At 49.4% G+C, this 24,030-nt stretch overlaps 1 protein-coding gene across 1 annotated transcript in view; it reads right to left on the reverse strand.

The window, feature by feature from the left end:
• Positions 1–24,030, reverse strand: part of tmx4 (thioredoxin-related transmembrane protein 4) — a 72,016-nt gene that overhangs the window by 31,339 nt on the left and 16,647 nt on the right. The gene's annotated exons all lie outside the window — the stretch shown is intronic.

The following is a 24,030-nucleotide window of genomic DNA, read 5'->3' on the forward strand; positions in this document are numbered from 1 at the left end:
ATTTCATGTGGGAAAACAATCCAGTCCCTCAGAATGTGGTGCTCAAGTAGACCTGCCCTCCTGTGGTGGAAAGCAACCGGAAACTGGCCGCGGCCAGCCAGTCAGATTTGATCACAGTTACGTACAATATCAGTAGTCAGATTTCCTCAAAAATGCACAATCATTTCGACAGAAGTCTCTCTTCTTTCAAATCCACCTGTCCAATTGGCAAACCAGCCCCTGCCGCATGCCAAGAGATATCCTGTTAACAAACATGCTCATCTGGAACCCCCTAAAATCTGTTGAGGCTGGGGTCAACTGAAAACTTCAAACCCGAGAATCATACATTTTATGAGGCAAGAGTTATGTCATCAAGAGTGGGTCGATGAGAGTTAAGATGCTAATCAGTTGTGATCTAAAATGGATGGCAGGTAAACACGAGGGGCTGAATGGTCTACCCCTGTCCCCATTACAATGGTCCTGGTGCAAGGTACAATTTAAACTGGGCAGATCTTTTCTTGGTTAACCTTCAAGAATAATATCGCAGTCCCTTACTGAAGCATCATCAGATTTCATAAACCACAATGTCATCGACAACCAACAGACCAATGACCCATGACTGTAGCCATACATAAATAGCAAACGGAATCTGTAAGGCAGTAATGTACTCTTTGGAGTGGAGGGGACAGTTGGAAAGCACTCCAATTCCACAGTCCAAGATACCAATTTATTACCTCGCCTTGGCCAACAGGCATATGTCACTCACCTCAATTTTCAGCTTAATCTGAAGAGGGAGAGAAGGATCTAAAGGAAATACGAGCAAAATGCTGCGGATGCTGGAAATCTGAAATAAACAAGTGTGGGGTCCAGTGACAATGCCAAGCCTCAGTGGGCATTGTACCCGCAACAGCCACTGCCACTCGACAGAGCTACAGGCCTCCAATTGGCCAGCAGCTCTCGGTGGGTGGGACCTCTGCTCCTGGGGTCCTTGATCCAAGGGGAAGGGCCGCCACTGGCCTGTCAAATGCCTGATTGCAACAAGATGCAGGGGGCCTTCCCGTTTAGAGGCAACACGGGGTTCTACTCCGCTCTCCTGCCTGCCTCCGAAACCCCGGTCGCCACAAGATTCCAGTCAACACTCCAAGTTGAATATGACTCTCATTATGGAAGGGATGGAACGATATTGGGAGAAGGCCACTGAATGGGCAATCTCTCTTAAACAGAGGCTAGTCCTTTTGAACTAAAAATGGTTCTCACGTCTGTTCCTACAGATTATTTTAACAAGCAGCAAACTAATCAAGTAACCATCTCAATGACAGGGCAGCCAGAATGGATCTAGGTTAGCAATGTACAAATTACAAGTTGAGGTTAATTGGATGAAACTGAAATTAGATTTGTGGAGCCGAAGGATAGCTCAATCTGTAGTTAAAGTCATAGAACAATACAGCGGACCTTTCGGCCCATCGTGTCTGTGCCAGTTCTTTCACGGAGCTGTCAATCAATCCAACGTTCCGGCTTCGTACCCATAGCCTTGTATTGTTTCCCTCTTTTAAACTCCTCACATTTGTGTGCCCCAGTTAGCAGCACCAGTTACCAGCATCAAGCAAGAAAATTTCTCATTACTCACTCTATAAAACCATTCAGGACTTAATCATAAACTATTTATTTTAAAATGTCTTTTTTTCTTGATATGGATATCTTTAATGAATGTCTTTTACGAGTGTGCAGTCTCCTTTACCACTCTCAATACATGTTCAGAACTTTTACTATTAGGCTTTGCTATCCCTGGTGAGCCTTTTTGTTTCCAATCACATTTCTTTGTACTCCAGCCAGCCCAATCCTCCTTCATTACTGATGATTCGAACGCACCCCGGGCCAGCTTCCCACATTCTACTAACCAAAATTCTTGTGCCCTCATCTTGATTTGCAACAAGATCATTCACACAACGCCCCATGCTCGTTCGCCTACAGTGGCTCCCAGTTAAGCATCCGTATTTTCAAATCCTTCCATGACCTCGCCCCCTTCCCTATCTCTGTGATCTCTTCCGCTAACTCTCAAGAGATATCTGCGCTCATCCATTTATACCCCCTTGAGTAACCATGATTTTAATCTCTCTGCCATCAGTGGCCATGCCTTTAGCTGCCACGGCCCCAGGTTTTAGCATTCCCTCCCTCAACCATTCCACCTCCTTTACGACACTCCTTAAATCCTGTCGCTTTGAGCAATTTGCCCTCCTCCATCACTATGTGGCTCAGTATCACAATGGGGTGTTTTATCACACATTTGTGCAATGTCGCACAAAAGCTTAAGTGATGGTCTGCACTGGTGGGTGTACTCGCCTCCAGGATCACTCAGTGGTATCCTCTCCCTCCAACCAGGGCCATTCATCTTTTAACATTAAAAAAGTCCGTCATTCCCAAGAGCTCACAATCCCAGGACAAGGGTTCGGCCATTTAGGATTCGCCCTGGAGGAGATTTCTTCACAAGAGGGTTGAGAGTCTTTGGAATTCTCTCCCCCAGCGGGCTGTGGTAAACATACTTTACTGAGCATTTTTATGTCCCAAAACAACAGATTTTGAGGGCACGAAGGAAGGGGATTTGGGGATACGGCAGGAATGTGAAGTTGACTGGGGATAAAAGTGGGACTGAGATATAAACATAGTGCAGCAGAGGGAAGCCGTAGGGCTCAGTGAGACTGTAGGTCTGGAGTGCGTTTGCTTCCGCGCAAGAAGTATAACAGGCAAGACAGATGAACAGAGCCTGGATTACTGCAGGGAACTATGATGTAATTGTAAATATTGAGATATGGTTAAAGGAGGGACAGGACTGGCAGCTTAACATTCCGTGATATCATTGTTTTAGACAGGAGAGATGGGGAAACAAGAGAGGTGGGGGAGTTGCATGAGATTAGAGAGCCGATCACAGCTGTGTTGAGGGAAGACACATTGGAGGGATCTTGTAGTGAGGCATTATGGGCGGAGCTCAGGAATAAGGAAGAGTGAAATTACAATGTTGGGAGTGTACTGTAGACCTCCCAACAGCCCACAGGAGACCGAGGAGCAGTTCTATAGTCAGATACTGATGGGTGACTTTAGCTTCCCCCATATTGACTGGGAGCTCCTTAGAGCCAGGGGCTCAGATGGAGAGCAATTTGTTAGATGTGTCTAAGAGGGTTTTTTTGTACAGTATGTTGACAATCCAACCTCTAGGCCAGGTGACTGATGTTTCAGTGGGGGAACATTTGTTTCAGTAGGGGAGCATTTTGGACTTGGCAACCATATAGATTTCGAATAGTCATGGATAAGGACAAGAGTGGCCCACAAGTGAGGATGCTGATTGGGTGAGGGCCAATTACATCCAAATCATTAGGAGGGCTAAAAGGGGCCATGAAATGTCTTTAGCAAACATGGTCAAGGAAAATTCCAAGGCTTTTTATGAATATGTTAGGAGCAAGCAGGTAGCAAGAGAAAGAGTAGATCCATTCAAGGATAATGGTGGGAAATTATGCGTGGAACAACAAGAAGTGGGTGAAATCCTTAATGAGTACTTTGTACCAGTAATCACCAGGGAGAAGGACATGACGGATGTGGAGGTCAGGGATAGGTGGGTGAACTCTCTGGAGGATGTCAATATATCAAAGAAAGAAGTGTTGAGTATCCTAAATTGCATTAAGGTAGACAAGTCCCCAGGGCTGGATGGGGTCTATCCCAGGAGACAAGGGGAGAAAAAACCTGGGGCCTTAACAGATATCTTCACATTCTCTTTGACCACAGGTAAGGTTCCAGAGGACTGGAGAATAGCCAATGTTATTCTCTTGTTTATGAAAGGAAGCAGGGATAATTCAGCAAATTGAAGGCCGGTGAGCATGACATCAGTGGTGGGAAAACTTTTGGAAAAGATACTGAGGGACAGGATATATGCACATTTGGAGAAAAATCCCGTGCCAGCTCCCCGAACAGGTGCCGGGATGTGGCGACTCGGGGCTTTTCACACTAACTGCATTTGAAGCCTACTTGTGACAATAAGCGATTTTCATTTTTCAAATGGACAAGTTAGTGACAGGCAGCATGGTTTTGTACAGGGAAGGTCATGTTTCACCAAAATGATTGAGTTTTTTGAAGAGGTGACAAAGAAATTGATGAGGGAAGGGCTGTGGATGTAGTTTATATGGACTTTTGTAAGGCATTTGACACGGTCATCATGGCAGACAGGTGCAAAAACTAAAATCACATGGGATTCGGGATGGGCTGGCTAGATGGATACAGAACTGGCTCAGATATAGAAGACAGAGAGTGGTGGTAGAAGGGTGTTTTTCAGAATGAAGATCTGTAGCTAATGGTGTTCCACAGGGATCAGTGCTGAGACCCATGTTATTTGTAGTGTATAGAAATGATCTGGAGGAAAATGGGGGTAGTCTGATTAGTAAGTTTGCAGGTGACACGAAGATTGGCAGAGCTGCTGATAGTGTTGAGGATTGTCAGAGGAAAAAATAGGATATAGATAGATTGGAGATTTGGGCACAGAAATGGCAGATGGAGTTAAATCCGGATAAATGAGAGGTGATGCATTTTGAAAGCTCAAATCTAGGTATGAATTATACTGTAAATGACAGAACTCTCAGGAACATTAACATACAGAGGGATCTGGGCGTGCAGGTCCACAGTTCCCTAAAAGTGGCAACACAGGTGGCCAAGGTGATTAAGAAGGTATATGGCATGCTTGCCTTCATCAGACGGGGCATGGAGTACAAGACTTGGGAAATCATGTTGCAGCTGTATAAAACCTTGGTTAGGCTGTATTTGGAGTATTACGTGCAGTTCTGATCACCACATTATCAGACAGACGTGGAAGCTTTGGAGAGAATGCAAAGAAGGTTCATCGGGATGTTGCCTGGTCCCGAGGGTGTTGGCTTTAAGGAGAGGTTGAATACATTAGGATTGTTTTCACTGGAAAGACGGAGGCTGGGAGGAGACCTGATAGAGGTCTACAAAACTAGGAGAGGCATAGACAGGGTGGATAATCAGAGGCCTTCTCCAAGGGTGGAAGTGTCAATTACATGGGGGCACAGGTTCAAGGTGAGGGGGAAAAGTTCAAGAGCGATGTGAGGGAGTTTTTCCACACAGAGTGGTGGGTGCCTGGAACGCGCTGCCAGAGGATGTGGTGGAAGCAGGCACATTACCAACATTTAGAACATAGAACATAGAACAGTACAGCACAGAACAGGCCCTTCGGCCCTCAATGTTGTGCCGAGCAATGATCACCCCACTCAAACCCACGTATCCACCCTATACCCATAACCCAACAACCCCCCCTTAACCTTACTTTTTACACTACGGGCAATTTAGCATGGCCAATCCACCTAACCCGCACATCTTTGGACTGTGGGAGGAAACCGGAGCACCCGGAGGAAACCCACGCACACACGGGGAGGACGTGCAGACTCCGCACAGACAGTGACCCAGCCGGGAATCGAACCTGGGACCCTGGAGCTGTGAAGCATTTATGCTAACCACCATGCTACCGTGCTGCCCGAGGCATCCGGATGGATACACGTATAGGGAGGAAATAGAGGGATATGGACCGACTGAGGGCAGAAGGTTTTGTTTTTAGTTGGGGCATCATGATCGCCACAGAAGGACCTGTCCCTGTGCTGTACTTTTCTTTGTTTTTTGATGTCAGCCATGATCGTCTCAAATGCCGAGTAGGTTCGAAGGATGGCATGGCCTATTTCTGCTCCCATTCCCATGTTCTTAAACCAGGGATGCTGTCTCCCAAAACTGCCAGTCTTTCCAAGCAAATTCCAAGGTAGCAAAGAAAGTAAATCACCTATTAAATGGATGAATTTCTGCCCGCGTCAACCTTTCTCACTGATAATGCAGGCCCCAAATTTGGAAAACCTAGGCTAACCTAGGGCAGCACGTTAGCGTAGTGGTTAGCACAGTTGCTTCACAGCTCCAGGGTCCCAGGTTCGATTCCCGGCTTGGGTCACTGTCTGTACGGAGTCTGCACATTCCCCCCGTGTCTGCGTGGGTTTCCTCCGGGTGCTCCGGTTTCCTCCCACAGTCGAAAGATGTGCAGGGTAGGTTGATTGGCCATGGTATATTGCCCTTAAGTGTTCAAAAAGGTTGGGTGGGGTTACTGGGTTGCAGGCAGAGTGGGGGTGTGGGCTTGGGTAGGGTGCCCTTTCCCAGGGCCGGGTGCAGACTCAATGGGATTTAAGGCCTCCTTCTGCACTGTAAATTCTATGAAATTATCTATAACCTGTCCTACTGGATAAGGCATTCTGCAAAACGTCACATCACAACTCAGCTGTGTCAATCATTGCACCTGGCAAACCTGAAACCGGTTAATCTATTCACCAATTCTGGGCTCCACTATCCTTCAAATAACAACAGCAGGGTACCATGGTGGTTAGCATAAATGCTTCACAGCTCAAGGGTCCCAGGTTCGATTCCCGGCTGGGTCACTGTCTGTGTGGAGTCTGCACGTCCTCCCCCTGTGTTCCTCCCACAGTCCAAAGATGTGCGGGTTAGGTGGATTGGCCATGCTAAATTGCCCGTAGTGTCCTAATAAAAGTAAGGTTAAGGGGGGGGGTTGTTCGGTTACGGGTATAGGGTGGATACGTGGGTTTGAGTAGGGTGATCATGGCTCGGCACAACATTGAGGGCCGAAGGGCCTGTTCTGTGCTGTTCTATGTTCTAACGCCCCAAGTTTCCAGATGATGTAATATTGGCAGCGCTTGCAGGAAATGCAGAGTGGGCCGGATCACTCACACTCTTCTCACAGTGATAGTTCTGCCATACTTTTTCTTCACCTGCAGATCAGAAAACAAAACTCTTGCTGTTCATTCATTCTTTCCGAAGTAAATTCTTCCCAGGTTTGTAACTAGTGGCTCCATCAGCAACTTTAATTGCACTGGTTCAGAACCAGCCCCACCCGTTGTTCTACATACATTTCTTCACTAAAAGTACTATAGTATCGTTCTGCTTCCTCACTGCTTTCCCCTCCAGTAGTCGCAAGGCCACCTCACCCATATGGCCATTACTCCATCGTTGAGCCTTGGTAGGGGATACTGGTCAACTGTTTAACTTCAGAATCCATCTCAGACAGGTATGGCCCTGCCTTCTTCTGAAGTCCGTGTGCAGGCACCTCCTCTCGATCTTATAGGCAAGCCAAAAGAAGGGTCTCTCACAAAATGGTGTTGAATTACTCGCAGGATTGCTAGCTCCGACCTGCTCTTGTAGCCACACTATTTATATGGCTTGGTGGCCGGCAGGGAGTTAATAGTGGGGGATTCGGTGATCCTTTTGAACATCATGAGAAGATGGTTATATTGTCTGAGATGGTAATTTCCCTCGCGGAGGTAGTGGTGTTCTGTCATCTTGAACCAAGAGGGTGCGGTATACCCACCGTGCTCTCTGTAAGGGAGTTCCAAAGCCTGTCCACCATCTCCAAGGCAGTCAAACTGTAATGGAACGCTCTCCACTTGCCTGGATGAGTGCAGCTCCAACAACATTCAAGAAGCTCGACACCATCCAGGACAAAGCAGCCCACTTGATTGGGACCCATTTTTACCACGTAAAAGTACAGGGGCCGCAGATGCTTGGGAACACCACCAGCTCTCAAGTTCCCTTCCAATCCAAAGATGTTCCTGATTTGGAAATATATCACTATTCCTTCACTGTCGCTGGGTCAAAACCCTCGAACGCTCTCCCTGACAGCACTGAGTGTGCCTACAACACTTATACTACAGCGGTTCAAGGTGACAGAACTACCTTCTTAAGGGTAATTAGGGATGGGCAACAAATGCTGGCATACGAGCGGCATGAATGAATAAAAATGAAATGCGAATAGCGAGTCAAGATTACTAAAATTAAACCGAGAATCCGATCTCTCAACGGCAAATGAAACTTACCCAGGGAATGAAAATCACAAGTATAAAAGGCAGTTATGTAACACTTGCATTCAGATTGTCCCAATCACTCTACTGATTAGTGAAGTACAACTGGTGCCAAGCTCTCTTGGCTTGCTCTCATGCCTGCATGTCTGCTGCAATGCTCCAGCAATGCCCAATGCAAACTGGAAGCGCAGCACCTCAACTTCTGATTAGGCACATTACAGCCTTCTATACTCAACATGGAGTTCTACAACTTCAGACAGTAAACTTCCCCTTCCACCTTAACCCTTTTTGTAGTTTGTTGTTAGTTTTCCAGCTCACTGACCTCCCCCAATATAGCTCCACCTCTCTCCCACTTGGCCGTCTGTCCCTTGCTGTTCAGTTGTTCCCATCAGCACATTCTGCTATCTCACCTTTTGGCATTATTAGCACTCTTCATCCCTTAATGGCATCATTACCACTCCCTTTTGTCTCATGTCCATGAAGGCTCAAAGGAGGAGAGCCAAAGCTTTCAGTAGAAAAGTTAGGAAACACCATGTGTGAATTCTTTGCCACAAAAAGGAGCAGATGCTAGCTCAATTAATTATTCGAGATTTACGATCATGGAGGGTTTTGCTAGATACTGGTATTGAGGGATTTGGAGCCAAGGGTAGTGAAGCCCATGGTGTTAAGGGTACGATCCTGGCATGGATATAGGATTGGCTGACTGGCAGAAGGCAGAGAGTGGGCATAAAGGCATCTTTTTCAGGATGGCAGCCGGTGACTAGTGGTGTGCCTCAGGGGTCTGTGCTGGGACCACAACTTTTCACAATATACATTAATGATCTGGAAGAAGGAACTGAAGGCACTGTCGCTAAGTTTGCAGATGATACAAAGATCTGTAATGGGACAGGTCGTATTGAGGAAGCAAGGGGGCCGCAGAAGGATTTGGACAAGCTAGGAGAGTGGGGAATTAAGTGGCAAATTAAATACAATGTGGAAAAGTGTGAGATTATGCACTTTGGAAGGAGTAATTTAGGCAGAGACTATTTTCTAAATGGGGAAATGTTTATGAAATCAGAAGCACAAAGGGACTTGGGAGTCCTTGTTCACGATGCCCTTAAGGTTAATGTGCAGGTTCAGTTGGCAGTTGAGAAGGAAAATGCAATGTTAGCATTCATGTCAAGAGGGCTAGAATACAAGACCAGGGATGTACCTCTGAGGCTGTATACGGCTCTGGTCTGACCCCATTTGGAGTACTGCGGGCATTTTTGGGCCCCGTATCTAAGGAAGGATGTGCTGGCCTTGGAAAGGGTCCAGAGGAGGTTAACAAGAACTGGAATGAAGAACTTGTCGTATGAGGAACAGTTGAGAACTCTGGGTCTGTACTCGTTGGTTTTTAGAAGGATGAGGGAGGATCTTATTGAAACTTACAGGATACTTCGAGACCTGGATAGAGTGGACATGGAGAGGATGTTTCCACATGTCGGAAAAACTAGAACCAGAGGACACCATCTCAGACTAAAGGGGTGATTCTTTAAAACAGAGATGAGGAGGAATTTCTTCAGCCAGAGGATGGTGAATTTGTGGAACTCTTTGCCGCAGAATGCTGTGGAGGCCAATACACTGAGTGTCTTTAAGACAGAGATAGATAAGTCCTTAATTAATACGGGGATCAGAGGTTATGGGGAGAAAGCAGGAGAATGGGGATGAGAAAATATCAGCCATGATTGAATGCCAGAGCAGACTCTATGGGCCGAGTGGCCTAATTCTGCTCCTATGTCTTATGGTTTAAGGGGTTTCAGATACAAATCAGCCAATGGTTTTATTGAAAATCAATAGGCCGGGCCTCTGAATTACTAGTTAAGTAACAGCACCAGAATGCATCTGTATGCGGCTACTGGATGGCTTCTGCTGGAAGGTGCACTTATGAACAATGGCCCGATGCTGCCTCCCATGTACAAATAGGCTATCACCACTCAACAGATGAAGAGTGGCCGTTTGAGCAAGCTTGCAAAAGGCCTCAAACCGATGGAATTATGGTAATAGGAACTGCGAGGGGCTGGTTTAGCTCACTCGGCTAAATCGCTGGCTTTTAAAGCAGACCAAGCAGGCTAGCAGCACGGTTCGATTCCCGTACCAGCCTCCCCGGACAGGCGCCGGAATGTGGCGACTAGGGGCTTTTCACAGTAACTTCATTGAAGCCTACTCGTGACAATAAGCGATTTTCATTTCATTTCATGAGGAGATAACTGAAGAGTGGAGCCACTTGCAGCATTTCTGACACCGCCCCACCTTTCAATTCTGCACCAATTTTGTTTTGAAACGTATTAACCCTTCAACCGCTGCTATTGTGCAACAAGCTCCGGATAGGGTACCCCAGCTAATGGCAAGGACGTCCACAACGGAAAGACTCAAATGAAAACATTCACCAACGCCAGGCTATTCATCATGAGGGAAGCAAGCAAGAGAAAACCACTTTCAAGACAGCAGCATCAGATAAGACCATAAGACACAGGAGCAGAATTAGGCCACTTGGCCCATCGAGTATGCACCACCATTCAATCATGGCTGATCAAAGAGGCATCATGGGCTCTGCTTTGGCAGCACACATTATTCACATCCCTCAAAGAAATAATTGTGCTTAAATTACTCAACATTTTTTTCCTTTTTTTAAAAAGTTAGAGTATGCACTCATTTTTCTTTCCAATTAAGGGACAATTTAGCATGGCCACACCACCTACCCTGCACATCTGTGTGTTGTGGGGGTGACCCACGCAGACACCAGGAGAACCGCAAACTCCACACGGACAGTGACCCGGAGCCGGGATCGAACCCGAGACCTCAGCTCCGTGAGGCAGCAGTGCTAACCACTGTGCCCCGTGCCACCCTGTTAATTATTCAAGATATGAGAGGTTAATTTTAATTTGTAAAATTGGAAGGATTACCACACGGAAGAATTACATACTACTACCAAGGCAAGATGGGGGAATTTTAAGCTTCATGACCAGCAGCTTTGGTCTAGTATGTGTAATTGTTACTCGATATAAATATCCATTTCTCAGGTGATGCTATGTCTGGCTCCCTGAGAGAGTTTAAAACATTAATTCCCCCCACCCCTCTCAATCCCACCAACTGCCCCCTCTCAACCCCTATTGGAAAGTAATTACTCAATCCAAGGTTTTGACGGCCGCCAGTAGAGATTAAAACTCTGGATGCACAAGGGGCTGAATTACAGGAGCCCAGAGATGGCAGAGGATTGTCAGGCCGGAGGGGGTGACAGAGATGCAGCTAATGTTTTTTGCAGAGGAGGTTTGTGCAACGTTAAAAAGGTGGATAAGTAACAAGCCTCAAAAAGCTTGATATTAGCATCAAGGATTAAAAAAACTCTGGAATGTCAGTGAATTAGTTACTGGCACAATCATTTTTGTTTAGGTATGAAAAAAGCTCAACACGTTGGTGAAATGGGCTTAACAATCAGTCAGTCTTCAGGGAGGCTGCATAACAATCAAATGAATACATTCAGGCCATTGCAATTCATTAAAACTTATTATTCTTTCATCAGTTACCCATTTATGTGCATCCATATATACTCCCATTTGTAGAGGTAACTAAAAAGGCTGATGTTACATAAATAGACCTTCAAATTAGTGTTCAACAAAATGATTGGTGGCTATGAAGTGGAAGCCTATGGAATTAGTGGGGGGAGGGAGAGAGAATCCAGATACAAAACTGGCTCACTGACAGAAAACAAAGCGTGGCGATGGATGTTTTTCAAACTGGGAGATGGTTTGCAGTGGTGATCCCCATGGGTCAGTTTTGGATCCAATGTCACTGGACTAATAATCTAGAGGCTCAGTTTAATGCTCTAACGACACAGGTTCAAATTCCAAACTCAAATCAATAAATCTGGAATTACGTCAGCTGCGGACAGTGACCATGAAGATTTTGTTAAATTGATGTGGGCTTCGCTGGCTAGACGAGCCTTTGTTGCCCATTCCTAGTTGCCCTTGAGAAGGTGGTGGTGAGCTGCCTTCTTGAAACGCTGCAGTCCATGTAGTGCAGAAGCACCCACAGTGCTGTTAGGGAGGGAGTTCTAGGATTTTGACCCAGCGACAGAAAAGGAACAGCGATATACTTTCAAGTCAAAATGGTGAGTGGCTTGGAGGGGAACTTCCAAGTGGGGGTGTTCCCTGTATTTGCTGCCCATATCTTTCTGGATGGTAGGGTTCGTGGAGTTGGAAGGTGCTGCCTAAGGAGCCTCGTTGAGTTCCTGCACTACATCTTGTAGATGGTATATCTGCTATACCATCTGCTGCTACTATACGTCGGTGGTGGAGGGAGTGAATGTTTGTGGAAGGGGTGTCAAACAAGCAGGCTGTTTGGTCCTGGATGGTGTCGGTATTCTGGAGTGTTGTTGGAGCTACATTCACCCAGGCAAATGGGGAGTATTCCATCACACTATTGACTTGTGCCTTGGGTAGTGGACGGGCTTTGGGAAGTCAGGAGGTGAGTTACTCACCACAGTATTCCTAGTTGCTGACCTGCTCTTGTAGCCACAGTATTTATATGGCTAGTCCAGTTCAGTTTCTGGTCAATGGTAACTCTCAGGATGTTGATAGTAGGTGAACCAGCGATGGTGGTGCCATTGGATATCAAGGGGCAATGGTTTCATTCTCTCTGATTGAAGATGGTCATTCCCTGGCACTTGTGTGGTGGCGGAAATGTTACATGCCCAAACCTGGATATTGTCCTCACCTGGCATTTACACATATACTGCTTCAGGGTCTGAGGAGCTGCGAAAGGTGATCATTTTGCAGTGTTACGGGCCAGGGTTTAGAGAACCCCAAAGTGTATCATGGAGTTCACCTGACCCATAACCTTGAATAGATTGTGGTTATGGGGAGCACAAGGGCCCACTTCACAGGTGTGATGCAACAGAGAGTTAAAGTACTTTCAAATTAAAACAATGTTTATTTATGAAACCAGTTAACACTTTATAAACCCACAGGAAACAACTTAACTATCAACACCAAATCATCCCCACAGATACAATATTCTATAAGTAACACATAATCTTTCCTTGCAACACTCAAAAGACCCTTTTTAACACAGAGATCAGGTTTAAATTTTCTACTGAAGGCAGTTATCACTTTGAAATCAGCCAAATAATCTGGAGACAGTCTTTAGATTGCAGATAGATCCTTATACAGCTGTTTGCTCTGCCTCCAGCTATCCAGCTCTCAAAACGAAATTAAAACACACCCTGTAGCAGACAGCCCAAAGCGAAAGTAAAAGCAGACAAACAGCCCAGCTCCACCCACTCTCTGATATCACTGCAGCCATTTGACAAACACTCATTTCTTAAAATGTACACCCACTACAGCTATTTGATAAACACCCATTTCTTAAAGGTACTCTCACATGACGGCAGTCACCACCGAACATCCCCACATCTGACCTTATGATGGAAGGAAGGTCATTGATGAAGCAGCTGAAGATGATTGGGCCTAGGACATTACCCCAAGGAACACCTGCAGTGATGTCCTGGAGCTGGGATGACTGAACTCCAGCAACCACAAATATACAGCGCGTCACCTCTGGCATTCTGCTCTTTGGTTCATGTTTAAACCAAGGCTATAATGAGGTCAGGAGCTGAGTGACCTGATGGTACCAAACTGAGCATCAGGGAGCAGGTTATTGCTAAGCAAGTGCCTCTTGACAACACTGTTGATGACCCCCTTCCATCATTTTACTGATGATTGAGAGTAGACTGATGGGGCAATAATTGACTGGGTCAGATTTTTCCTGTTTCTGGTGTACAGCACATAGCCGAGCAATTTTCCACATTGCCGGTTAAATGCCAGTGTTACAGCTGTACTGGAACCACTTGGCTAGGGTTGCAGCAAGTTCTAAAGCAGAGAATTTCAGGACTTTTGAAGGAATATTGTCAGAACTCAAAGCCTTTGCCGTGTCCAATGCCTTCAGCCATTTCTTGCTATCATGTGGGGCGAATTGAATTGGCTCAAGACTGGCAATAGTGATGCTGGGGTCCTCCGGAAGAGTCGGAGATGGATCATCCACTTGGCACTTCTGGCTGAAATTTATTGCGAATGCTTCAGCCTTATCTTTTGCATTGGTGTAATGGACTCCTCCTTCATTGAGGGATGGGGATATTTGTGGAGCCTCCTCCTCCAGAGTTTTTTTTCCCAATTGTCCACCATCAGTAATGACTGGATGTGGCAGGACTACAGAATTAAGATCGGATCCATTGGTTGTGGGGTCACTTAGCTGTCCATCACTTGCTGCCTATGTTGTCTGGCATGTAAGTAGTCCTGTATTGTAGCTTTACCAGGTTGACATCTCATTTTTCGATAAGCTTGGTGTTGCTCCAGGCATGCTCTTCTGTACTTTTAATTTAACCAGGGTTGATCCCCTGGCTAGGTGGTAATGGTAGAGTGGGGGATATGCCAGGCTGTGAGGTTACAGATTGTGACTGAATACAATTGTGCCCCACATCGCCTCATGGATGGCCAGTCTTGAGTTGCTAGATCTGTTTGAAGTCTATCCCATCTAGCACGATGGTAGTGCCGTACAACACAATCCAGTACATCTTCATTATAAAGATAGAACTTCATCTCCAGAAGGACTGTGCGGTGGTCACTCCTATCGATACGGTTTTGAACAGATGCAGCTGCAGCAGGCAGATTGGTGAGGATGAGGTCAGACCCAGTCTAGAGGCAATGTCCTATGGGACTCGGCCAGCTCGGTCAGTATCGGTGCCACCAAGTCATTCTTGGTGATGGACACTGAAGACCCCCACCCATGAGGTCCCCAACCCAGAGTACATTATGTGCCCTTTCCATCCTCTGTGCTTCTTCCAAGTGGTGTTCAATATGGAGGAGTATGCACACGGACAAGTATTGATTCATCAGCTATAAGGGGACGGCACGTGGTAATCAACAGCAGGTTTCCTAGCCCATGTTTCACTTGAAGCCATGAGATTTCATGGGGTCTAGGGTCGAGGTCAAGGATTCCCGGGGCAACTCCCTCCTGAATGTATACCACTGAGCCCCCATTGCTGGGTCTGCCCTGTCAGTGGGACAAGATGATGGTGTCTGAGATGTTATCTGTAAGGTATGATTCTGTGAGTATGACCATGCCAGGCTGTTGCTTGACTAGTCTGAGACAGCTCTCCCAATTTTGGCACAAACCCCCAGATGTTAGTGAAGAAGGAACTTGCAGGGCTGACAGTTGACAGTGCTTGGTTTCTTTCTTTCTAGACTTTGTAACAGTTTTGATACAACTGAGTGGCTTGCTAGGCCATTTCAGAGGGCATTAAAGAGTCAACCACATTGCTGTGGGTCCAGAGTCACATGTAGACCAGACCAGGTAAGGGCAGCAGATTTCCTTCCCTCAAGGACATTAGTGAACCAACTGGGATTTTCACGACAACCGACAATGGTTGCATGGTCTTCATCAGACTATTAATTCCTGATATAAAATTCAGGGTCAATTTAGTGTGGCCAATCCACCAACCCTGCACATCTTTGGGCTGTGGGGATGAAACCAACGCAGACACGGGGAGAATGTGCAAACTCCACACAGACAGCGATCCGGGGCCGGGATCGAACCAGAGTCCTCGGCGCCATGAGGCAACAGTGCAAACCAATGCGCACTGTTCCGCCCAGCAAACCATCAATTGTCATAAAAACTCATCTGCTAGGCGAAAATCTGCCGTCCTCACCTGGTCTGACCTACATCTGACTTCAGTGCCACAGCAACATGGTTGATGTTGAACAACCCTTTGAAAAGGCCTTGTTGGCCATTTAGTTCAAGGATTCTCAGGAAAGGCCAATAAATCATGACACACATCCTTCCACAAAAGAAATAAAATAGTCTCTTCAGATTTTACATCTTGACCTTGTGATCTTAACAAGTTTCATATTATCAGCAATGAGAATGGGAATCAGCTTCAGCGTGTCAGAGCATTAAACTGAAACGCGGTTTATATTTAAAGATAGGGAAGTACAAAAAAAGTTTCACCACTTCCTTTGCAAGTGTTCTCTAATTAAATAAGGAGAAAAAAATGATGAATTGCATCCAACTTACACAGTACCATTTGGTTTTTAAGTCCACGAGTTCTATGTTCCTGGTTGTACATTCCCTCCGACACTGCACAAGTTTTCCTCATCTTTCCAAGCCTTTCTTCACAAACCAGCTTCACTTTATCCACTTAAACAAGCATAAATACTGCAGAGACTGGGGTGTTGGAATTTTGAGGAGAGGTGACCAATGTTTGCTTCACTTCTCTCTTCACAGATGCTATCTGAGTGCTTGCCCCATCCTTGCACTCTAACAGTGGGCCGACATTCCGCTGCTTTGAAGTGCTTTTATTTTTTTTTATAAATGTTTTTATTCAGTTTTCATGTTTTATATTGAACAAATTACAAATTGTTAGGAGAGAAAAAGAACAAAAAAAAAACAACAAACAAACACGCAAAAATTAACATACATATTTACAGGTAAGCATCTTCGTAGTAGTAACTGCGCCCGCCCCCCCCCCCCCCCCCCCCCCCCAACATGTTTATTTAGTTTGGTTTTGGGCCTTAGCTAGCCATCGAACCCCCGTACCGAACCTGTAGCCCCTCCCGCTACCTTCCCCCGACTATTCTTCCTCTTGTACATTGGCCACAAATAGGTCCCGGAACAGTTGCATGAATGGCTCCCACGTTCTGTGGAAGCCGTCGTCCGACCCTCGGATGGCAAATTTGATTTTCTCCATTTGGAGAGATTCCGAGAGGTCGGACAGCCAGTCCGCAGCTCTGGGCGGTGCTGCTGACCGCCAGCCAAACAGGATTCTACGGCGGGCGATCAGGGAGGCAAAGGCAAGGGCGTCCGCCCTCCTCCCCAGGAATAGATCTGGCTGTTCTGAAACCCCGAAGACCGCCACTATCGGGCATGGCTCCACCCTCACTCCCACCACTTTGGACATAACCTCGAAGAAGGCTGTCCAGTACTCCACGAGTCTGGGGCAAGACCAGAACATGTGGGCGTGGTTGGCCGGGCCTCTTTGGCACCGTTCACATCTGTCTTCCACCTCCGGGAAGAACCTACTCATACGGGTTCTTGTTAAGTGGGCTCTATGTACCACTTTTAGTTGCGTCAGGCTGAGCCTTGCGCACGTGGAGGTGGAGTTGACCCTATGCAGTGCTTCGCTCCAGAGTCCCCACCCTATCTCCATCCCCAGGTCGTCCTCCCATTTCCTTCTTGTTGCGTCCAGTACGGTGTCGTCCCTATCTACCAGTCGGTCATACATGTCACTACAGTTCCCTTTCTCTAGGATACTTGCGTCCAGTAGGTCTTCCAGTAGTGTCTGTCGTGGCGGTTGTGGGTACGTCCTTGTCTCCTTTCGTAGGAAGTTTTTGAGCTGCAGGTACCGTAGCTCGTTCCCCCCAGCTAGCTGAAACTTCTCTGTCAGTTCGTCCAGTGTTGCGATCCTGTCGTCCGTGTATAGGTCCCTGACTGTCAGTGTCCCCCCGTCCTGCCTCCACCTTTTGAAGGTGGCGTCAGTCAGTGCTGGTGTGAACCTATGGTTGTTGCAGATGGGAGCCCTGTTCGACATTTTGGTCAGGCCAAGTTGCTGCCGCAGTTGGTTCCAGGATTGGAGGGTGGCTGTCACCACTGGGCTGCTGGAGTGTTTTTTGGGTGGGGATGGGAGTGCTGCCGTGGCGAGGGCACGGAGGGAGGTTCCCATGCAGGAGGCCTCCTCCGCACGCACCCACTCAGCCTCTGGCTCCTGGATCCATCCCCTTACTCGCTCGGCTGTTGCTGCCCAGTGGTAGAATTGTAGATTCGGGAGGGCTAGCCCTCCCCTGGTTTTTGTTTTTTGTAAGACCTTCTTTGGGATCCTAGCATTTTTACCCCCCCATACGAACGCCATGATGAGTTTGTCCAGCGCTTTGAAAAAGGCCTTGGGGATGTAGATCGGAATGGATCTAAACAGGAAGAGGAACCTGGGCAGTACGTTCATTTTGATCGTCTGAACTCTCCCCGCGAGGGAGAGCGGGAGTGTGTTCCATCTTTGCAGGTCCTTTTTAACTTCCTCCGTCAGGCTGGTGAGGTTCCATTTGTGGATCCCTTTCCAGTCATGGGCTATTTGGATCCCCAGGTAGCGGAATTTATGTCGGGCTTGATTGAACGGCAGCCCCTTTAGTGCTGCCCCCCCCCCCCCCCTTGCGGGTGTACTGGGAAGATCTCACTTTTGCTCATGTTGAGTTTGTAGCCCGAGAAGGCTCCAAACTCTTTCAGGAGCGCGATGATTCCATCCATGCTGCTTTGTGGGTCCGAGATATAGAGGAGCAGATCATCCGCATAGAGTGAGACTCTGTGCTCTCTACCTCCCCTTCGGATCCCCCTCCAATTTTTTGCTGCCCTGAGCGCGATTGCTAGCGGTTCAATTGCTAGTGCGAACAGCAGCGGGGACAGTGGGCATCCTTGTCTGGTGCCCCTGTGCAGCTGGAAGTATTGGGAGTTGGTATTGTTGGTCTGTACACTCGCCATGGGTGCGTTGTACAGGAGCTTTACCCAAGCGGTGAACCCTGTTCCAAGCCCGAACCGCTCCAGTACCTCTATGAGGTATTTCCACTCGACTCTGTCGAAGGCCTTTTCTGCGTCCAGGGAGACGATCACCTCTTGTGTTCTCTCCCCGGAGGGGGTCATTATCACGTTCAGCAGGCGCCTGATGTTCGCGGTAAGCTGTCTACCTTTGACAAAGCCCGTCTGGTCCTCTGTGACCACCTCAGGTACACAGTCTTCTAGCCTCTTGGCTAGGATTTTGGCCAGTATTTTGGCGTCTGCATTCAGCAGAGATATGGGTCTGTATGACCCACATTCCGTTGGGTCTTTGTCTTTCTTAGGTATCAGCGAGATTGAGGCCTGTGCTAACGTGGGTGGCAATGTGCCCCTAGCTAGCGAGTCTGTGAACATCTCCCGCAGGTGCGGGGCCAGCGCTGTCGCAAATTTTTTGTAGAAGTCCGCCGGGAATCCGTCCGGTCCCGGCGCCTTCCCCGCCTGCATGGAGCTAATGCTGTCCATGATCTCTCCCAGTGCTAGTGGTGCTTCCAGATCCCGTTTTCTGCCCTCTCCCACAACTGGTATGTCCAGTCCGTCAAGAAACCGGTTCATCCCAGCCTTCCCCGTTGGGGGCTCTGAGGTGTACAGCTCTTGGTAGAAGGCCTTGAAGGTTTTGTTAATCCTCTCTGGTTCTGTTTCCAACGTGCCTCTGGTATCTCTGATTTGCGCAATTTCTCTGCTGGCTGCCTGCTTTCTCAGCTGGTGGGCCAACAGGCGGCTGGCTTTGTCCCCGTGTTCGTATAGGGCCCCGCGTGCCTGGCGGAGTTGGTGTACTGCTTTCCTGGTGGAGAGCAGGTCAAAGTTCCTTTGTAATTCTTTCCTCTCCGCCAGGAGTTCTACGGTCGGGGCCTCGGAGTATTTATGGTCTACCTCCAGTATGGAGTCGACCAGCTTCTGCCTAGCCACCCTTTCCTCCCTATCTCTTTGCGCTTTGTAGGCTATGATTTCCCCTCTTAGTACGGCCTTAAGCGCTTCCCAGAACGTGGAGGGTGAGACCTCCCCGTTTTGGTTGATCTCAGTGTACTCCGCTATGGCCCGCGCTATCCTTTCGCTGAAGGCCTTGTCAGCTAGTAAGGCACCGTCCAACCTCCATTTGGGGCGCTGGGCCCTTCCCGTCTCTAGCCGCACATCCATGTAGTGTGGGGCGTGGTCTGATATCACAATTGCGGAGTATTCCACCTTGTCTATCTCTGGAAGCACCGTTTTCCCCACCACAAAGAAGTCAATTCTGGTGTACACGTTGTGTACTGGGGAGAAGAAAGAGAATTCTTTCTCCCCCGGGTGGGCGAATCTCCAGGGGTCTACTGCTCCCATCTGCTCCATATAGTGACTGAGTTCCCTTGCCATGTTTGAGGTTTTCCCCGTTCTGGGGTTTGATCTGTCCGTCGTTGGGTCCTGTACACAGTTGAAGTCCCCCCCCATGATTAGTCGGTGCGTCGCTATGTCCGGGATTTCTGCCATGGTCTTTTGGATGAAGCTCGTGTCGTCCCAGTTGGGCGCATACACGTTAACTAGGACTACCGGCGCCCCATCCAGGGCCCCGCTGACCATGACATATCATCCCCCTGGGTCCGTAACCGTCTTTGTCGCCCTAAACATTGTCCTCTTGCCAATCAGGATCGCCACCCCCCTGGCCCTTGCCCCATAACAGGAATGATAGGTTTGTCCCACCCAGCCCTTTCTTACCCGCAGTTGGTCCTGCTCCCTCAAGTGCGTCTCTTGGAGGAAGACTATGTCGGCCCTCATGTTTCTAAGGTGGGTGAGGACTCTAGATCTCTTCACTGGGCCATTAAGTCCCCTTACGTTCCAGGTGACTATTCTGGTGGGGGGCTTCTGCCCCCTTGCTCCTGTGGGGTTAACCATATTTGTCCGGTGGACACGCCCCTGCCCTCTGGGGTTTCCCTTTGTTAGGGGGCCGTCCAGGATGTCCACTATCACTGCTCTCCCCATGCGGTCGGGTCCCTGCGCTCCGGGGTTCCCCCTTGTCCCGGGGACACCCGCCATGGCCGTCCACTGTGTGTCCGCCACGCGGGTAGCCCCCTGCACTCCGGGGGGCCCCTTCACCCACAGACCGTACTGGGTGGGTGTTTGCAGCAGTTCCCTGTTTCGAGCCCTTGTCTGTGGCACTTTGTGGCCCTATTCCCTTTCTGGCCTCTTTTGTCCCTTCGTCCCTGCATTTCCCCTCCCTGGTCTCTCGCCCCCCGAGTGCCCCCCCCCCCCGCTCTATCCCTTTCGGGGATACCCCTGTGTACCCCTCCATTGCCCCTCTCTCCCCCATTCCTGCCCCCATTTGCTCTCCCACCTTTGATGGGTGATCCCCCCCCTCCCCTGCCTGGCGCCTTCCCCCCTGTTGGGGGTGCGCTGCGGCCCTGCTCTGTTGCGCGCCCCCTTCGCTAGCTTTCCTGCTAGCACGGTGGCTCCCCGCTCGGAGGTTGCTGTCCCCCTTCCCCTCTCCCCTCTCCAGTACTCCCGTTCCCTCGTGCCGGGGCCTGGCCTCCCACCTGGAGCGGGCCCTTGGGCATTGGGTTGTTTTTCCTGGGTGCTCCTGCCAGGGGGGAGGGGGCTGGCTTTGCCTCGCCCCTCCCCACCCCCCCGTCGGCATGACGTATCTCCTTGCCATGGGCCCCTCGTCCCTACTTCCCATGGCGCTTTTCCAGCCCGTGCTCCTCAACGAATCTATTCGCCTCGGCAGGGGCTGTAAAGAAATATTCCTTGTGTTGGTATGTGACCCAGAGTTTTGCTGGGTACAGCATACCAAAACGTACTTTGTTCTTATAGAGAGCTGCTTTCGCTCTGTTGAACTCCGCCCGTCTCTTAGCTATGTCCGCTCCAAAATCCTCGTAGATTCTGATGGCGTGCCCGTCCCAATTGCAGGCTCTATTCTCCTTGGCCCAGCGCAGGATTGTCTCCCTATCCCGGTACCGGTGCAGTCTGGCTATGACTGCTCTCGGTTTTTCCCCTTCCTTGGGCTTCGGGCGCAGTGACCGATGAGCTCTGTCCATTTCCGGTGGGGTGGGAAAAGCTTCCCGCCCCACTAAGGAGCCCAGCATCGCAGCCACGAATGTTGTGGGATTTCTACCCTCTATCCCCTCTGGCAGGCCCACTATCTTAATGTTTTGCCTTCTCGAGTTGATCTCCTGGCCGTCTACCCTGCCCTTCAGGCTCCCCTGTGTTGCACTCAGTTTCGCCATTTCCCTCTCCAGGGACATGACCCGGTCGCTCACGTCAGTCGCTGCCTTCTCCAGCTCTTTAATGGTTGCCCCTTGGGCTTCCAGTATCTTCCCTTGGGCTTCCAGTATCTTCCCTTGGGCATCCACTTTCTCCTCCACTCTGGTCAGAGCCTGCTGCACCCCTGACATGGCCCTGGTCATTGCTGCCTGTGCTGCGGCCTCTGTGTCTGCTTTTAACTCTGCCTTGATTGCCTGCAGCTGCTCCCTCACCACCTCGGCAATGGCTTCCTTCCAATTCACGCCCCCCTCTAACCCCAGGGGAGAGGTTGCCCGCCCGTCCAGCCCTTTTGGATGCGGCGATCCATTCTTCCCGCTGCTTCGCGTGTTGACTCGTTCGCCCAAGCTGGTTTGCCCTTTGCCCCGTCCACCTCCGGTGCCCCCTTTCTCTTGGGTCCCTTCTGGCATTTTTTTCTCCCCCTTCCCCTTCATCGTTTCTTCTCTCCTTGTTCTTCTTTTCCCCCTTTTCCGCACCCTATTTTAATTTTATTTATATATATATATATATAAAAATATATGTATATATATTTTTTTTTTAAATGAAAAATTTATTTCCCCCCTTCTTTCCTTTACCCCTTTATTTCACCCCTTTTCTCTTTACCAGTTTTCTTTTGGGTTTTTATTTTAAAAAAAGAACAGAAATATAAGTCTCTTTTTTCTTTTGTTTTCTCTCTCCACTCGCCCAGGAGAGAGAGAGAGAGTCCCCCTTTGTCCTTGCCACGTGGTGGTCACTGCAGTTGGGGGGAGGGGGAGGGGCGAGTGGGGCTGCTGGTTGGGGGGGGGGGGGGGGGGGGTTGGTGTCCCCGCTGCTGGTTGGGGGTTGGGGGGGGGTTGGTGTCCCCGCTGCTGGTTTGGGGGGGGGGGGGGGGGGTGGTGTCCCCGCTGCTGGTTGGGGGGGGGGGGGGGGGGTTGGTGTCCTCGCTGCTGGTTGGGGGGGGGGGGGGAGTTGGTGTCCCCGCTGCTGATTGGGGGGGGGGAAGGTGGTGTCCCGCTGCTGGTTTGGGGGGGGGGAAGAGGGCCCGCCGCTGCCGCACCGTTCCCGGCCCGCGTGGGGGGGGGGGGGGGGGAGAGAGGGGTTGGACCTGCCGCTGCTGGGCCTCCCTGTCGCCGTCGCTCCTCGCCTCCGCCTTCCGCCGCCGCCCGCTCCTCCTCGGCTGCCGCCCGCTCCTCCTCCGCTTCTCCTCCGCTGCCGCCCGCCGCTGCCGCCCGCTGCTCCTCCGTTGTCGCCCGCTCCTCCGCCGTTGCCGCCCGCTCCTCCTCCGCCGTTGCCGCCCGCTCCTCCTCCGCCGTCCGGCCTGTCGGGGGGGTTCCTTCCTGGCGCTTGCGGGAGCCCCTCTCCTTGCGACCTCCTCGCTCGCCGCCCGGAAGTCGAGTCAAGTGCTTTTATAAAGAAAAAGCTAAAAGTCTTCGAAACTACTTTTCCATAATTTCGAACTGCAGGAGATCAGGGCTTAAAATAACAAACAGTTCAACCTCTTGGCTTAAAGACAGCTCCACACAAGACCAGCCTGCTCTTCTTCTTAGGCAGTCCCTTGGAGTCGAGGAGGACTTGCTTCCCCACTAAAAATGGGCTCTCAGGTGACTGAGGAGTCCAATGCACGACCTACAGTCTGTGCCATAGGTGGGGCAGGAAGTGGTTGGAGGAGCAGGTGGGAGGGGTGCCCAGGTTGCCTCGCACTCCTATCGCTGTTGACATTTGGCTTCAGTTCATTCACGGCCATGAAATTAGAGGATCAGATCCTTCCCAGATGCTTGTCCTTCACTCCAGGCAATAGAATCTCTACAGTGCAGAGAATCCCTGCAGAGAAAGAGGCCATTCTGCACATCGAGTCTACACCGACCCTCTGAAAGAACACCTCACCCTATCCCTGTAACTCCAAAATCCCACCTAATCTTTGAATACTGTGGGATGTTCCATAGAATCCATAGAAAGAGCACGCTACCGAAGCCCACTCCCCCACCCGATCCCCGTAATCTCACCTATCCTGCGCATCTTTGGACACCATGGGGAAATCCTCCTATCCTGCACATCCTTGGACTGTGGTAGCAACCCAACGCAGTCACGGGGATAACATGCAAACGCCACACAGTCATCCACGGCTGGAATTGAACCCAGGTCTCTGGCGGTGTGGGGCAGCAGTGCTAACAACTGTGCCATCATGCCACCCAATTTTTCAAAGAGGATTTGAAGGTGCCCCTTGAACCATTTCCTCTGTGTTCCTGGAGCTTACTTGCCTGTCAAAACTACGAGTAGAGCTCTTAGAACATAGAACATAGAACAGTACAGCACAGAACAGGCCCTTCGGCCCTCA

Source organism: Scyliorhinus canicula, chromosome 1, assembly GCF_902713615.1.
Source record: "Scyliorhinus canicula chromosome 1, sScyCan1.1, whole genome shotgun sequence".
In the NCBI taxonomy this organism is placed as follows: Eukaryota; Metazoa; Chordata; class Chondrichthyes; order Carcharhiniformes; family Scyliorhinidae; genus Scyliorhinus; species Scyliorhinus canicula.